Consider the following 18,413-nt stretch of genomic DNA (forward strand, 5'->3'; position numbering starts at 1 on the left):
GCTCAGGGCGCTGATCCAGCACTGGCAGCCCACTCATTCTGACATCTCTCCATTTGTGCATGATCAGGTCCTGAGCTCGTGTGTGTATTGCGGGCCTGTATGTAGTGATTACTAACAAAACAGTGTAAATTGTAATTTACCCACTGGGGATTAATAAACAGCATAAATTATAAATTAAATTATAAATTCAGATGGTGAAAAAAAAAGATGGTTTTAAAGGCTTGTTTTTGTTAATAAAGTTTAAGAAAAGAGAAAGAAAATAAATAGAGGTGGTACTCCAGTACGTTCAAAATGGCAGACCTAATGGACACCGCCTTATTTCTGTTTGAGTTAGTCTTCAATGCTGGTATATTGAAGAATTAAATTTTCTGATTATTTTGAAGGCCATGCGTATTTAGTTATTTTTCTAAAACTTTCTATTTCTTTAGAGCATGCATGTAGCCATTTTATTTTTATGAATGTAGCAAAGCTAATCAGGTCTAAATCTATATTCTTCCTGTTCAGGTTAAAGTCTAGAGGTTGTTTCTATGGGAGTACCTGCCAAAATGTTATTCTCTCTCTAACAGTGTCAGACCTAACCCTTCTTGTTTTAGCACTGTAAAAAGTTTTTTTTTTAGACGTTAAAAACATAATTTGCCAATATAAACTCATTTTTATATTAGGTAAGTTATGCCCTGCCTGACTTGGGGAAATTGGATTGGTTTTTGGCAATCAGCCCATGAACAAATCCTAGTCATATCCCCGTCTCCTGACCTTGATAGGGACATGTTAGGTGAGCTCTTGGAAATAGCTTTTGGAGAGCGACATTAAACTCACCTCTCTTGGCGCCCTGGAAAAGCGGTGGTCTGATCCCCTCTTGTTAGCCAGCAGAAGCCAGATAGTGACTCCCTGACAACATTGGGACTCAATTGCCTGTGCTTATTATCCTTTGGCATAGAAACATCTCACGTCTTGCTTGCTGCACAGGCTGACCTCTATTTCATCACTTAACCGCTGATGATAAGTTGGGGGAGACTCGAGCTGACTTATTCATGTTGAACCAACCAAGGTGAATAAACAGCATGTTAGAGTTCACAGGTCAATCATGTTAACACGTCAGTTGTTCAATGAATTCAAACAATAAGAGTGAAGGTTAGTCCTACATATTCGAGTGCTAATATCTGTGGGTTTTTTTTAGTTTATTTTTTAATTTTTTTAAGTAGCATTATTGGACTACTTTTATTGAGTAATGTGCAGTAACTCTGCACATACCTTGAAAAATGACTACACGTACCATTGAACATTCAGTACCTCTTTCCATTGCAGTTCTAGGGTTCCCTGTGGAGGGAAGGTCAGTGGAGTAGGGTTTTGTGATGCTATTAGATTTCTGCAAGCTAAACCAATCAATGCCCAACCTTACGAGAGTGACTACTAGCTATAGAGTGTAGGACAATCTCACATGTTCCTGTTGAATTTTTGGACACAAAAGGATGAATGGCCAAAATAGATTCAGAGCATACTCGGATCCTTGAATGATAACACTTGCAGCATAAAATCAGCTGGTCAACCCAACATAATTAACTCGTATTTTACTTTTTTACTGTTTGTCTGTTTGAGGGAAAGAGTAGTTAGCTTTTGTTTACCCAGTTAATTTAACATTTAATAAAATATTTACAAAGGTTTAGAAAAGGGCAAAGTGTTGTTAGTCTCGAAGAGCTGATTAGTTTTATTTTCCCATCATGTGTTCAGCTTTTAAATCATTGAGTTTTAGGAACCTCTTAATCAACACTGTATTATCTTTTTGATTTACCATTTGGCGCATGAGAAGCCAATTATAATATAGTTGAGTTTGTGCTTTGTGTGCTGTAGGAAATAAAAATGAAAACAATTCTGTCTTTATTTAAATGAGAAGTTGCACTGCATTAATCTTGCTTTGACGTAACATGGCATTGCATGGTCTTTAACGCCGATAGAAACCCCTGAGTGTAATATGGGTTTAAATTCATAATCAACGTAAAAAACTAACATTAAATGAAACGCTAACCTTTTCCAGTGTCCTTCCAATCGTTTCAATTTTATTTTCATTAATAATCTACTTCTATCGTGTTAGTGTTACAGACAAGAATGACTTGTCAAGAGGGACATTTATTTTACCGCATTCATGTGAACTCTTTGTATCTGTGATCGAAGCTGTGATATGTTATCAGCGAGCGTGTCAAAACATCTTCACATGCCATCTGTCCAAGTTTTCAAAGGTGCAATGAAAGAGATCCTGTAAACCCTATAATACACACCCACTCGCATAGAACTCCGCTGTCAGGTTTTTTATGGGGTTTTGCAGATCATTAACGGATAACATGCACATAATTGTGTCCAGCAAAATCGTTAATGGGAGTAGGAAGCAAATTTAACTACATGGGGTTATCTGAAACGTTATGATGCATGATTCCCAGGTAGTAGAGGTCTACATGGGTTAGATGTCTGGTTTGATGAGACGGAGATAAATGGATTCTTCTTGCTGATTAAAGTGGTTGCCATGTTACCTATTGACTCACTGTCAAGATTGCAGAATTTGATATAAGTGTGCATAGAGTGGGCTCCTGTAATGGTGCATTTACCAAGGGTAGCATTTTTATTTAAATATGGAATCTGGATTTTTTTTCATACTTTCAGAGTTTTGGCCATTATTCCCATTGATTGTGATAACACCATGAGCTTAGAATATGAGCCGGCTCACACAGGTATTAAATGTTAGAATTTAAGAAACTGAATGTGGTTATGGCAACAATTAAAAGTAAAATGTCTTTTATGTAGACAGTCTTTTCTTGAAAGTGATGTTAAACTACAATTCAATTATTCCAGTTTGTTAGAAACGATTTTTTCTTACCTAAATATAAAAATATTTTTTTATTTTTGGAAGTACCAGACACATTAACCGCAAAAATATGATGTATATACTGTATGTACATATTGTACATTTTGTCAAAAACACATGTGTATATATATATATATATATATATATATACACACAGAGTATGTATACATACAACTGAAACATCCCACCACAAACAAACATCCTTTTTTAATTTATCAAGCAATCTGTTGTACTTTAGCAATATACTGAAACCAGCAGAAATACTGAACTGAATAATTTAACTTACACACCAATATCTGTTTATTAGGGCTGCCACAATTTCCAGATATCTTGATTCCCACAGTATTTTTTTGCTCTCTCCACCCCTGCCTACTTTTGCACGTCTGAAGAACACAGCACAACTTACCTGCTGGTAGAATGCAGCTAAAGACACAGGGTAACACCAGCTTATAGCGTGAAGCTTGACTATTCCTGACACCATGGCAACTGACGGAGTCGGAAATAATGGAGAAACCCCAGAAATTGATCTTGCTTCCGTGAAGTCACCAGCCAACCACCAACATTTTACAACATTTTTCTCGTTGAGTGCACAGGATACTTTTACTTTTAGAACAACTGCTTTTGCACCTGCTCGGAAACAAAGGCAGCCTTGTTCCTCTAGAGTTCACTTTAAATTGCAATGAGTTGAAACCCATTTAACCAGTGTTTGTGAGTCTGATTAGGAGAACGTGCCTTTGTCCTGACAACAACTTCTGCTGTACCCCAAGAGGCTGGAGCTTCATAGAGTAACTTCAGATCAGTCCTTAGGTTTGTTTTAGAAAGATTTTCCTTTCTGCTAAATGCATATTAAGCGTAAATATCAGATGCCAGATCCACAGTCTCCGACCTCAGACACAGCACTTCACTTTTACATTACAATTTTCTAGCAAGCTAATTCCATTTAATAGTTTTAGAACCATGTAATAGCTCATGCAATTGTTTAGTCATGTGTGCCCCCCCCCCATCTTAATTGTATTTAATTTTCACAATTGTAAATTGGCTGAAATGTTTACTATCGTACCCTCTTTTGGCATAATGTGACATTATGTATTTAAATGCATGCTTTTTCAGAGAGTAGGCATCACTTGTTATGGCAAATCTCTTTTATCAGACAATTTTAGAAAAGTGCTACAGCGAGGGAATTCCCTTTATTTTTAAGTTTATTTTTAGTCATAACTGAGTGGGAAGATCATATTCAGGGATGGACTTGGACAGTAAAGTAGAACATACAGTTGCTGATTGCGGTGTCAGAAAGGTTGTTATTGAAGACAGAACTCCCTCCTTCAGGGTAGAATTATAATAGGAAATGTGAACATTATTATACAAACAATTCCTTCTTTATTTTCTCTTCTGACAGTGAAGTCATGGCACTATGCATTATTGTTTAGCATCAGCATGATGAAAATATGTTTTTCTGTTTGCTAAAACCACTTGAAATTCATGTGTAGTTCTGGATATAAAATTACACGCTACTGAAGCCTACTCAACTAGCAGAAACATGTTCACTGGGGACCTGACACAACAGCACCTGGCATCACAAACATCACATTAGAGTCTAATTATGCATGATATGCATAATTAATACAAATTAAGAATTCCTTTCACAACATTACAATCCAAATTGCTGAGGATAATAGCCACAAATTATATGTGTGTGTGTGTGTGTGTGTGTGTGCGCGTTATTTTTAACAAAATAATCTATTTCCCAGATGGTAAAATGTGTCATCCTTCATAATGTCATTGTTGTAAAATAATAATTATAAGCAGTGACACTTAAGCCTCTGAAATGATGCAGCTCTGCTGCAATAAAGTTGCAGCCCACTCCTGCCTTTTGCTAACTAACTACCCTGCAAACAGAGAAACAGCACAAAGTTCAGCACTTGCGCTATAATGCTTTGTTCAGAGTGAGCCAGCAAATATTTCAGAACAACCCAAATCCTGGGGGCAGATGCCAATGACTGAGTTCAAAATCCAATCAGACGAGGAAAAGAACAAAGAGGATTGATCGCACTCTACCTGTTCATTCCATGTCAAGTATTGACAGTGCGCTGCGCTGCAGGGTAATCCACTCAAGGAAGAGTAAATTGTATTTCTGGTCCACCAAGGCTTGGTAAACAGTCTAGCAGTTTTAGCAAAATAATTAATTTCCCAGATGGTAAAATTGAACCGAGATGATTACTTATTTGTCTGCATTCCACTAAATTAGTCGATTTTGGGCTCAGAACAAATTCTCATACGCATTTAACATCATGCTTTTGTTTTTCAAAAGTAAGTTCACCTGGACTCAGTGTTTGCAACCATTATGGTTTACCTTGGTGCATAAGTTTTACTCGAGAACTTTCATCTAGACTTATTACATTAAAGCTGGGCTTAAATAACATGATAGCATCAAGAAACCCATATGAGCACAGCCTTTATAGTATTGTTTTTGTATTTACATAATGTAGTACTTTTCTTAATCTTTGTAATACTATACGCAGCATTTTAATCCTACTAATACTATTTATTGATGTAAACAAGTGAAGACTATAAAACAATTAAATTGAGAGATAATCTCATCTAACAACTAAACTTGGTTAAGGTTAAGCCCTACCTGCTACACAAAGACTTTGAAAGAGTCATACATGCATTCATTACATCTTGATTAGACTACTGTAACTCTTCAAATGTTGGATTGGATCAGTCATCCCTTCGTTGCTTACAGTTAGTCTAGAACGCAGCAGCTGGACTTTTACCCAGGACCAGATAATGTGACCACAATACACCAGTTTTTGCCACGCTCCACTGGCTTTATGTCTGTTTCAGGATTGATTTTGATTTTGTATTGCTTGTTTTTAATGGGTTGTCGCCTTCTTATTTATCGGAGCTTTTACATGTCCACACACCTCAAAGCACTGAGGTCTTCCAATCAGATGCTCCTAGAGGGTCCCAGATCTAGGTTAAAAAACAAAGGTGACGGAGTCTTTGCAGCGGCTGTTTAACCTTTTCATATGAGAACAGCCCAGACTGTTGAAACATTCAAGTCCTGGCTCAAGACCCATTGCTATGCATTGGGTTTCAATTCACGTTGAATTTTGACACCTTGACACTTTTCAACTGTTGTTTATTTTGTATTGTTTATTGTTTGTATCTATTTTGGCGTTGTTGTGTTTTGGAGTTGGGGTTCAGAGGGCTGCTTGTTCATGTCCCTGTATAGACCAAAGTACGGAGTGTGGACTGGTACAGGCAACGCAAATTTCTCAGAATTATTTCAGCATCTCAGCAACGGTTTCCTGTAAATGGCTGTTGGCTCGACTATCTGGTTTCGCTTCACAAGATTCTAATGTTGACAAATGTTGTCGCTGTCTTGTCAAGGTGGTTTATTTATGGTCAGTGTACAGTACCCATTGTGTGCACAGCTCAGTGACTTGACGGTCTGACATACCTCCACCATCTCAGCTCTCCTACTTATTCTGTCACTGCTTGCCAGATGCAACTCCGCCTGTGTTCAACAACATACTAATTACTTGTTTGGATCTTTGCTGAACTTGACTAATGGGTAAACCTTTATTTAATGGGTGTGCATACAACTAATATGACCCTGACTGTCAGATGCATGTGGCAGTATAGGCCATAAATCCCTCCATGTTAACAGATGGCGCATGTACAAAACTAAAAAGTCAAATTCATGTTGTTTACATGTTTCCCAAAGATGGTTTCTGTCGTTTTAGCAATCACTCTGATGTACGTTCAAGTGTTAATTTTTCTGATGATTTTTTAATTTTTTAATTAGTTATTTGATGCTATAAAATCAAGGGTTGCACAATTTGGAGAAAGTCATATTGCCATTTACAATACTACAATTGCGATATAACTGTATCGTGAGTCAACTTGCTTGATTATTCAGGAAAATGCTCAAAATGCTAAAATTTGAAAATATGTATATTCCTTAACTTGAACATACAAAGTTTAACGAGCATAATATGAGATACATAAACAAAACATGTGCAATACTTTTTAAAATAACAAAACAATCTTTTCAAAATAGACGTGTTTGCATGCATTTCTGAATGCTTTGAAACCCTCTACACTTCTGATACTAACGTGGCCATGCATGACACAGACGCTACAGCCTAAACAGACTGGTCATATGTTGTACATTGTGGATGTTGTAGGGTAGGGTAGCGATTAGTCTATGATGACAACGTTCAAATTCCGGGAATGTGCCGGAAATTCTGTCGGATTTCACTCTTTTTGGCCAGATGTCAGTTACCTTCAAATATTTCATTGTGTTGGAATTTGAAACTCTGGTCGATGTATGAAGACTATGGTTAACTGCTCCTAAGATCTCTGCAGGTTAATTTGAGACAGCTAAGTATCTGTCCAATCTGAGTTTTCTGTTGCACCCCTAGAACAACTTCTTAATGTACACTTGTTCCACCAAAACAAGTTCCTACCCGAGCCTATTTTGCAACGGAACCGTGGCTCTGTCCGCCGCTCAGCGCTCTGCGCAGGATGATTGTGATTGGTTTAAAAAAATGCCAATAAACCACAGAACATTTTTCTCCCATCCTTGAATAGTGTATAGACTAGCTGGACCCTCTACTGCAGCGCTGTGGACAAAGGTCTGGCAATGCGAGACTAGGTGGCGCTTAAACATACAATATGTAATTTCCTGCCACAAGAAGTCTGTCAATCAAAACAATGACTTTTGATGACTTAATTGCGTGGAATACTAGGAGTTTTTATTAAAAAAAAACATTGCCGATTAAAACACTTCTGTTCCTGGATGAGTTTACCCATTGAAGTTTATTCACATTACGTTTAGAAATGTTTATTCATGTAATTTTAATAAAATAGCAGATTTTTCCCAAAATAATTGTTTTTCTTGATTCAGTTTGTTTTGGTAGCAGACCAGTTAGCTAGTGAGCCAGCAAGCTAACATTAGCCAGCAGCTAAAACCACACTATCACAATATATTTAACACGTCAATGTCACCTTTAGGATGTGTTTAAAACCAGGGCGGACGGGGTTTATTGTAATGTTACTTTAGAAGGCTGAGAGAGGGGGTGCATGGGGACTGCTGGGGGATGTTTGATGGCCATCTCCCAACTGCCCGAAATTATCTCCCCCTTCACTATGCTGTAATCTTAATTTATCGTTTTGGCGTTTAACCAACCTTTTGTTCGGTTGATTGAGCTGTAAAGACATTGAAACACAATGGGGTGAGAAATTTGGCAGGGAGGACATTTTCAGCACGAACACCGGTAGAACTAACAAAGATGTAGATAACGCTATGGATGGACGCTGTTCTGACTCGGGTGCCTGGGTCTGATATGGTCTGTTTCTCGACGCTTCATTAAACAGTGTGACAAAAAAGCAAGTATTCATTTCTGTTACATTGTAGGATTTACAATTACTCTTGACGTATTATCTGGGTACCCATGTTTTGATGGAAGGCATAAGTAACTAGAGGGTGAAAGTATATATGATGCCACTGACAGGTGACTGAAGGAAATGTCCCATGTATAAAATAAAATAACAATTCTCTGGGTTTGAAATGCATGCCTCATGCTGTTCTACTGACAAAAGAAACCTCTCCTCCACTGTTTATTAATTTCCATTAAAGTACAATGAAGAGAAATTAGCAATGGTGGAAGATAAGTGGATCTGAATGGTGTAGATATTTGAAAGAATATAATGATAAATACATGCATTGCAGGTACAGTGAATTCTAAACATTTTCTTAATCCCTGCCTTAACCTCAACAAAAGTGACAGGACGAATGACTCACCCCTTGTCCTTACCTTGAGCTATCCCCCCTCACTGTGCAGTGTTTATTAAATCACGGGGCACATAAAAGCTTTATTAAATGGGAAAATGTTGAAATTCAGACATTCCTCTCCAGTTGAGTTTGTTCTCACACTCCTCTGCTCTTCAATTGATTTCACGCTCTGTGGCTATCTGCATGGGAAATAATGTGCAGTATTATTAACTGGGAGAAAGGGAGGAGAAAATCACATGGGAGGACAGGAGGCTCTGACTAAGAATCTGGGCCCCAGATAAACTCATGCAGTCTGTCAACTAAAGCTGCATCAAAATCTAAAGTGAGTATTCCGATCAAATTAACAATGCTCTGTTGATGCTGTGCTTCTTCTAAGGATCAAGCCACTTGAGCTTTGGGAAGCTGGTGTTGATTGGCATCTCCACTTTGTCTCAGTCTGCTGTGCCGAAGAGGCCAACCTCTTCTGCCCTCATCCGGGGTGTTCAAGACTCGGTTGCAGGGGAAAGTCATTGATGGTTAACCTTAGTTTTAAAGTTAAGACAATTCAAAGCCTTTTTTTTCTCATTGATCCTGTTTTAATTAAACTCTTTTCTAACTTCACATTGTTTCGTTAAAAACGAAAGTCAATGTTGTCATGTTGATTGCGACACTTAAAACTGAAAAACATTTTTCTTGCTGTGCGCCGTAAACACCTGTTAAACTAAACTACACATCTTCAAGTTCTAATCCTTTGCCGTTGCATTAATTGTTGTCTTGGTATCACGCAAATTTTAATGATCTAAATATAAAAAATATTCTCCAACATCTTCCTGTAAAACATGAAAAATGAATTCCCCCTAAAGCTCCCATTTTTTCCCCATCCATCAGACAAGGTGTATGACATAGGTGTGGGTGGAGGCCATCAGTTCTCAGCAACACTATTGCCACTCTGAGGGTGGAAGTACACAGAACACCAGGAACCACTGACATTGCCTGGACCTGGCCAACTGTGGGCAGATCAATTGTGCTGCCTGTTCAAATTCATTTTACTGCTTCCCAAACTGTTGTTGCTGTTTTCCAGGAAAGTAGACCCTGGCATGCTTCTTGCACTCTGAGTATCTACACGGAGAGCCCATACTCGCTAAGTAATGCACACTTTTGAGCAATCAAATCAAATTTGGAATAGTAATCACTATTACAACCCAACTACTTATTTAATTTCTTGTGACGATATGATGGCTAAAATCCTTCACGCAACTTCGGCTGTAACGTCCATTAAATGAACTCAGTAAAAATTAATATCTGAAATTGGTCAAATAGATTCCAAAATATACTGTACTCCTCAATTAAAATATTGTAGATGCTGCTAAACTGTGGAGAAACACTGGTGAAGTTAGAGATTAGATTAGATTATACTTTATTCATCCCACAGCGGGGAAATTCCCTTATTACAGCAGCAGCATTTTCTATAATAAGAGCAAAAACAAACAAAAGTTTACAGAAGTAAACACAAAACAAGCAAACATCCTATAAAAGTAGAGCCTCATGCTGGTTGTATCACAATGTATGTACAGTATACACAGTTGTCAGTGATGGGGCATGCAGGGAATGAATTCAACAACAAAACCAGAAGAAATACTTGATTATTAAGAAATAATTCATTGATTCAGTTTTGTATTGTATGTGTGGCATAGTGTTTCATCAGGGAAAAAAAATTCAACAAAAAGACCCCAAACATGACAGCTTGAAAATGCATTGAGTCAGATAGCTGACAGCACAATTTCTGGGAAATAAAATCAAACTCCTCATCAGCTGCCCGGTATCACAATTGAAATCCCTTGATGATGGCAGGAAAACAAATTACACAGTTTGAGTTCAACTGTACCGGTTTAGAGCTGAAATCATGTTGAAGACCAAGCTGTGTCTATCATTCAGTTTGAGCATTTGCTTTCGTGCTGTTTCATAACTCACTAAGAGATCTGCTCAGCCAATAAACATTGTTATAAATACCAACAACAAGGTGATTAAAGACTCAAATTGTGTTTCACTTGCATAATAACTTGTTGTGTACAACGCTGTTTGTTTTATGTAATCCAAATGCAATCCAAACATTGTTTACAGATGTGATGCCAATCTGCAGGCACGCGCTCTCTTTAATTTGAAGCTAAACAGGTTAAAAGAGATGGTACTAATGAAAGCAAGTACTTCATTTATATTAACTGCCGTGCAGCTTCTCTAGAATAGAAAAAAAAAACGTAATGATAACAAGTGCAAACTTGGACAGCAGTGTAGTCTCTTACAAAACCAGAAAAGAAAATGCAATTGTTACACCCATAAGTCCTAAGGGCAAACACTAGGCATGCTACTCAGGGCCAGAGTAGCAAGTGTGCATGGAAAAAAGTGTCTCCGCTTCCTTTTAGTTCAAGTGTTTTTGGGAATCTGTATACCCAGTATATGTGCATGGCTGTCTATATGAAGCCTTTTATTTCCATTTGGTATTCCACTCATTTTGTGTAAGAAAATTACATATGATCTCAAAATAGCCTACATTTGATTGTCAGAAATAATGAGGAATTGTAAAACAATTGACATGAATAACTGAAATCACATAATGCTTTGACTCATTGCTGTATAACTGTGTGTTGTTGTGTTGCAGTGCTGTGACACATTTTAACGGGTCCGTATGATATCATAAAAAATGCATGCACACCAAAACGTATGATATCCTACAAAATTAGGAGACCGCCGGCTGGTCATGTGACGCTTGTTGGCTAAGCAAGCGGCAGTTGGTAGCTGTTTAACCCACACCAGAGCTTTGCGACGCGGGCTACAGACCTCCGTCAGACCTCGGCGGTATCAGCGACAGTTAGATGTAGTAGATGTGTTTAGCCAAAAATGGGAGACTTTGAGCCAGATACAGAGCACTGTGAGCTGCCGCTTGTTTTGGCTGAAATTACATTTAAATTTAGAGCAAAGAGTAAAACATCCTGAGAGATTTTATTTGCCTTTTTTGAGAGTGAGAAGAGATTGTTCAATTGCACGTCGATGTGTTAAGTCAAAGCTGTGTTCAGGATAGCCAAGAGTGGAGACGGGGAAACCACTAACCTGGTTCTTTTTAAAGTTCAAAAACACACATATCAAAACCTTTGTGTTTTGTTAACAAAATGAATCTTGCCTAAGTATGAACAGAAATATAAAAGCAATAATTTCTTTTGTGTTTCAGCTATTTCCTGACAAACAGCAGTTTTTTCACCCATCCAGCACTTCTGTGCAGTTTCTCAGGCTATGACTGGTAGATTTAGTGTCTATACAGGCACAATGATGCCAAACCTGGTCAACAAGAAATAGTCAGCATATAACTCCCATAAAGCCACAAACTATTGTTTTTACATTTTGTCTATTTTAAACAAAAAAGATGCATAGTGCTTTAGATTTGGAGTTTGGCACAATTCAATTTTTAACTTTGGATAAAACCCAGGCTAGCTGTTTAGCTGCTTAACGCTAAGCGAGGCTAACTCCAGCTCTGTACTCAATGCCTGAATATGAGATTGACATCAATATTTTGTCAGAAAGACAATACATACATTTGCTTTTCAAAATGTTTTACTAATTCCTCTAACACACTAAATTTAATCTGCATATAATCCACATATTTACATTTCAAAAATTCAGGATCAGGATTAGCATCAACTCTTCAGTGCACAGAATAATCCTGTCTAGGCTCACCTGCTTTTGATTCAAAACACGTGTCTTAGTCTCTCTTGTGAATCGTTGATGCACGTTTGGCTCAGAATCATTTCTCAAAACACTAAACAGAACATACAGGGAATCGGGGACAACGAGCCATAAATTGGTAACTGAAGAGGATCTGGTCAACAAAACAAAAGGAACACACAACAAACCTTGCAATCTGGCTCACGATGACACAGAAAGTGCTTTTTAATCTAATAGAGAGCTTTTGAGCTGTAAATTAGTGTGTGTACAGAGTGGAGGTAGTAATCCTCAAACTGGCATGAGCTAGTGCTCTGAGTCCTCCTACGCTGCTACAGGGTGACACAGACAATTCCCTCTGTAAATTCTCTTCCAGTCTTTGGGTTGTTAGCAATGTATGAAAACTATGTAAACAATCCGGAGAGGACCCTGTCAAATACTGAATAATGTTTTGCTGCACTACAGTGCTACATTTGACTAATATAGTACTTCATGCTCCATTTGCGTGTAAATACACTCCTCTTAGGGCAGTGAGTTTGGAACAGCGTAACATCTGGTGCCTTGCTCAAAGTCACTGGCTCACATGTCTCTTGCACCACTATTAACACTATCGTCAATATGTTAATAATTCTGCTGACATGTACTCTCAATTGCACATTTCAGTTTACCTAGTGTCCAAATTGAGGAAGTGGAATTCCATGTTTTGTTTCTTTAAAGGTCCCATGACATGGTGCTCTTTGGATTCTTTTACATAGACCTTAGTGGTCCCCTAACACCATATCTGAAGTCTCTTTTCCAAAATTCAGCCTTGGTGCAGAATTACAGCCACTACAGCCAGTCCCACAATGAGCTTTCCATAGTATGTGCTATGTCTGTAGCGTTTGGGGGGGGAGGCTGGGGGTGTGGCCTTAACCAACTGCCACTTTGCACGTTTGAAAGCCATGATGTCTCTCTCTCATGGGTGGGCCAAATTCTCTGGGTGGGCAAAGCAGAGAAAGGGGAGGTCCTTGCCCCTTATGAGCTCATAAGGGACAAGATTCCAAATTGGCCCATCTAAGCTTTCGTTTTCTCAAAGGCAGAGCAGAATACCCAGGGCTCGGGTTACACCTACCGCCATTTCTACCCACTGGGGGACCAAAGGCAGGCTGGGTGAATGCATATCAATGTTAAAAAACTTTATAAAGTGAAATTTTAATGCCATGGGACCTTTAGTCTCTGTCACTGAGTGACTCACTGACTCCAGGACACAGGAGGTTAGGAGAGATACACACTGAAGGCTGGGGTCAGATTCACAGAATGTCAGTCTGGGGAATTGAAGCATTGCTTTGGAGGACAGTGAGTGAGTCTCCAGGGCCAGCTCAGATATACTCGGACGGACATTTCTGCTGCTTCCCCTGCTAGCCTCCTGTGTCCTACTGTCCTGTCACTTTGTCAAAACTGCAGCATCCCCAGAGACAAAAGTAAAATGAAAACCGGGAAGCTCTACCTTTGCAGGCTCAACCTCACTGTCTTAAAATAGACCATTATTCCGTAGATGGTAATATTTGCACTGAACAACAGCGCTCTCATGTCATCCGTTTGCAAAAATGTTATTTATTCTTTGTGACTGTTCTACATTTAATATTTCTGCCGAGATGAGGCGCTTATAACTTTGTAGAAATGTGTCCATGATGTGTTCTGAACACCTGAGCACATCACAACAGCTAAAATGAAGAACAAAGCCCCGGACTGGCAGACGCTCCAGACCCACTCATAGCTTCTACACTTGGTGACATTTGTTTCGTGGTGTTAACCTGGTGTCAGTGTCGGTTATGTGTTTGCTGCCCTCTCCTGTGTACCATTGTTTGTTTCACTGTGGCTCTGCGTTTTAGTGTGCTTGTGATGTTAATGTCCGAAAACTGATAACGTGTAACTCCTTTACTAACGGTAGCGTGTTCGCTTGGTGTTGATGTTTATGGTCGCTGTCTTACTTACCAGTGTCACATTTTCCCCTACACGTCATATTGTGTCAGTTGTTTCCTACTCTGAGCTTTAAAATTGATTAAGAATGGGAACATTCATTGGGTAACACAATCATTGGAATCGGTAATGGCTATGAGCAAATGTTACTAACTTCTGTGTTGGATTAAAAATGATGTCAGTGAAGGATAGGCCACTTAACACACCCATTTCACAGTGCATAGCTCATAAATGGACAACATGATGTCCGTGCATGCACAGTACAGGCGATTATTTATGGGGAGAATCAAACAAAACTAGACTGAACTTTTCAGGATGGCAAAACAAAACAGTAAGAGTATGTTAAACCTTGCCAAAATGCCTTCCAACATCATTTTGCAAAGTGCTGCTATTACTTTGCAACTTGAATGCTGCATTTCTACTATTTACTATTTACTATTATCTACTTGATAATACCCTTGTGATAACTTTACAAAGTGGTACAATTCTGCCTAACATTATAAACCAATGTACAGTCTTGAAATATGAAACACCTTTAAATTCATCAATCTATTATTCAATATATTACCCCTGGCTCATTGTCTAACCACCTCAGGCAACACAACTCCATCAACGCAACCCATCACAATTGTTTAAGTCTCAATTCCCAGCAGGACTGTTGGTCTGACATAAAGCTTTTTTGAAAGTAAGTACTGTGTGCAAATGCACAAGTACAATATAGAGAGCTAACCTTACCCTAACCTTAGTAGTGTTCAACTCGTCATTATTTAAGCATGTTTTCTCGCATTAATTCCTCTACAACTCTATCTGGGTTTATTTCACAGGAAGTATCCTGTACCAGCACTAGTCACTAGGCATGATCTCAAAGGTACCACAACAACAGTTCTACTGAATGCAAAGGAACAGTGATTGTATAAGCAGGTTGCTTTGCAACTGTTTTTAGGTTTTAACAGCAATACACACCGTTCTACCATCCTGTCTTATAAACATGTTACAGAGGGTTTGGGCCAAAAGATGTCATCGGTATACAAGGATGGTGAGATACGACGGAGATGGATGTGTTTGCAACTTAGAACAAAAAGAGCACCTGTTTTTCTTGACTTGAGAAGGGTTTGTTGAGCATCAACATTACCATGGACGTGTTTCTTGGAGAATATGAGCTGCTAGCTTTTCAATCGGGACTGGCATTTGTCTTGTTGATCTTCTTGTCTAGCATACTGACACATTAATATCACCTTTGCAGCCGACCCTAACAAACCTGGACTAATTTTTCTTATTTCTACGGACATATTTGAGCTCCAACCAGCAACAGGACCCTTTATTTTGAACTTTTAAAGGCAGGACGTTTTCCACTCTGCCATTTTATTTACTGTACCCAGTTCCCATTCTGGAAATTAATAATATAACTTCAAAATGTTCTATGTTAATGTTAAACTACTCCATGTTCTGCTGTATCTTTCCAGAGGGAATGTTTTTTGCCACATTTGATTTCACGTCTCAATAACCATTTCACAGACATTAGTAAACGATAAGGTGTCTCAGATCACTCAAGAGGGCGAGAAACACACCTTTACAGTAACATTTAAAAGCAATGCCTCAGGCAAATTCCTGAGAAAATCTCAGCAGTTTCCTACTCCTCGGTGAGACAAGAGCAGCAGCTTCTATGATGCTCGAGAACAGTGAAATACTGTTGGCAGTTATTGCAACATACGCTGAAATCACACACAGCTTGTCTTTGGACAAACATGTCATAGCTTTGAACTATAGTGCTAGCAACAGCAGTTAAAAAAGAATGCAAAAGATTTACCAAATGTCTTTTGTAAAGGAAGATAACCTTCACAACAGTTAAACACAGTTCTTCAGCCAACAGACTTGTGGAAAGAGCAGGTTTAAACTAAAGTGTGCTGCAGCGGTACAAGAGTTAAGAAAGAAGTGCACTGATAGCGTCCCATCAAAGAAGCTGTCATGAAGCGTTTGTCTAACCCTATATGCAAGTGGTATTTACCCTCTCTGAACAACTTCTCCCATGGCATTCAAACAAGGCATTCATGCATATGGCTGTCAAGACACAGACACATTTCTTTAAAGCACAAGCACACATGCACAATGGATAAACACCTTTTCACAAGTGAGAAGCCAAGGTGCCAACTCTGTTTAAAGCATTGGGGTAGCAGTAATGGGAAGACAAATGTATGGTCATGGCAATTTAAATTTTTTTTATCAAACATCACAAATCACAACACAGTATATTTTAGCCATCCAGCCTTTATCATTATGCGTTAAGAAAGGCATACATTTTCGGTGCAAAGCAATGCTTGTACAACGGGTTACTCAGATGTCCACATTCATTGTATAATCCATAAAACTATAATCTTAGACATGTTCACAAATCAACTTGTTAGGGTTATTGATCAAACAAGTATTTCTCAAAGGAGGCTAAGACCACTGAGATTTACTAATAAAAGCCTGGCTTCATTAAGCATTTGTTCATACTCAGTTTAGATCAACTGCATGTGACTGCTTCGGCCAATACCACTGGGGAACTAATGCAGATGGTCGGATGACTTGTGAGCTGTATGTCCTGAAGCACGCTGAGCAGAGCAAAGGGATGCACAAGTCAAATCAATGTTGGCAGAACACACTGCAAAATGTAAGATGATGTCCTACATGGACAGCATTACATACATTTGTTAATGCAACATCTTTGGGAATGCAGCTAAGTTCCCAAAATAACATTTTGTTCATATCATTGAAAGACAATTTTGTTCTTAAAGTGCTCATATTATACTTTTTAGCATTTTCCCCTTTCCTTTACTGTGTTATACTGTATATATTTATATACACGTTATAGGTTTACAAATTGAAAAAACCCAAAGTCCACCCCAAAGGGACTTCTCCAACAGAAAACACTGTTCACAAACTGCTCCAAACAGCTTTATTGTATTCCAGTCTTTACTTCTGTGAAGGCCGTGCGTCACTTTGTAACACACGTTATAATGCTCACCTAGATGCTGGCGTGGCACGCCCTCCTACTCTGCTTCTGACTGGCAAGCAGTGATTACCAAGCTTCTGCGCAACGATGGCATGGAAGGCCAATGCTTCACTCTGTAGCTAAAACAGAGAGCTCCACACATGGTGTAAAGAGGAGCTGTGGCAATATGCAGTTCAACAAAAATATGGTGTTTTTTGAAAAATAAACCACTTAAATCTATTCTGGTCCAACCTCTAAATACAATAATGAACCTGAAAATTGGCATAATATGAACAATTTAAGTGAAGCCTCAGGCAAGTCAGACACAAACGTACAGTACACGAAACCTCTGTGTAATGCTGGAGTGATCTTTAGTCAATTGACCAAAGACAACCCTAAAGATGTTAAAAATGTGCCGTCTACAGCTTCTTCACTTGCTGCTGTTTTCCGTTTTCCGTTTGTGTAAATTAAGGGGACAACAAGGTCCTTGCTTTAGCATCTACATTGTGAACGGTTGGTTTTTAGATTTTTTTTTCTGTTTGACATTCTTCACACATTTTATAGACCAGACCACTGAAAAATTGAACGAAAAAAATAGATTGTTAATAATCAATAAAAATCTGTGGTTGAAGCTTGTATTTTCATTGATTAATTACACAACACTTACAAAGTATGACAAGTGCTGTATGAGTCTGTACTGTAGATCAATACGCTATGGATTTATAGTACAATATGTTTGCTGTTTTCTGGCACACCACTGAAACACAACGGTCTGAACCAGTGGAGACTTTCTATTACGACTATAGCAATGAATGAATCTTTACACTGGAAGCTTTTGAATAGATGAGCTCCTAACGAGGCTTAGGGGCAACACTTCCTGTGAAAGTGGATGTAAATGGTCTCCCAAAGGAGCCAGCAACAGGAAGGGCCCCGAGCACGAGGCAGAAAAAACAAGTTTCCCTCAGGCCTTTTCAGTTTCCTTAACACTAGGTGATGTTAAGGAGGTGAGTACAGCTGGGCTGGGGTCATTCTTTCCACTTAATGTTTTCTAGACATATAATTGATAGATATATGTTAACTTTAAACTCCTATTCTAATGTAAATTGCAGGATGTCAAGAGATGTCGAACACTTTTT

At 38.6% G+C, this 18,413-nt stretch overlaps 1 long non-coding RNA gene across 1 annotated transcript; it reads left to right on the forward strand.

Moving 5' to 3' along the window:
- Nucleotides 1–44: 44 nt before the first annotated feature.
- LOC116694044 (uncharacterized) lies at nucleotides 45–5,612 on the forward strand. Its single transcript, XR_004333061.1, has 3 exons — nucleotides 45–55; nucleotides 874–880; nucleotides 5,512–5,612. It is a non-coding gene; the product is annotated as an uncharacterized LOC116694044 (long non-coding RNA).
- The last annotated feature ends 12,801 nt before the right edge of the window (nucleotides 5,613–18,413 follow it).

This window comes from Etheostoma spectabile, chromosome 8, assembly GCF_008692095.1.
Source record: "Etheostoma spectabile isolate EspeVRDwgs_2016 chromosome 8, UIUC_Espe_1.0, whole genome shotgun sequence".
Lineage (NCBI taxonomy): Eukaryota > Metazoa > Chordata > Actinopteri > Perciformes > Percidae > Etheostoma > Etheostoma spectabile.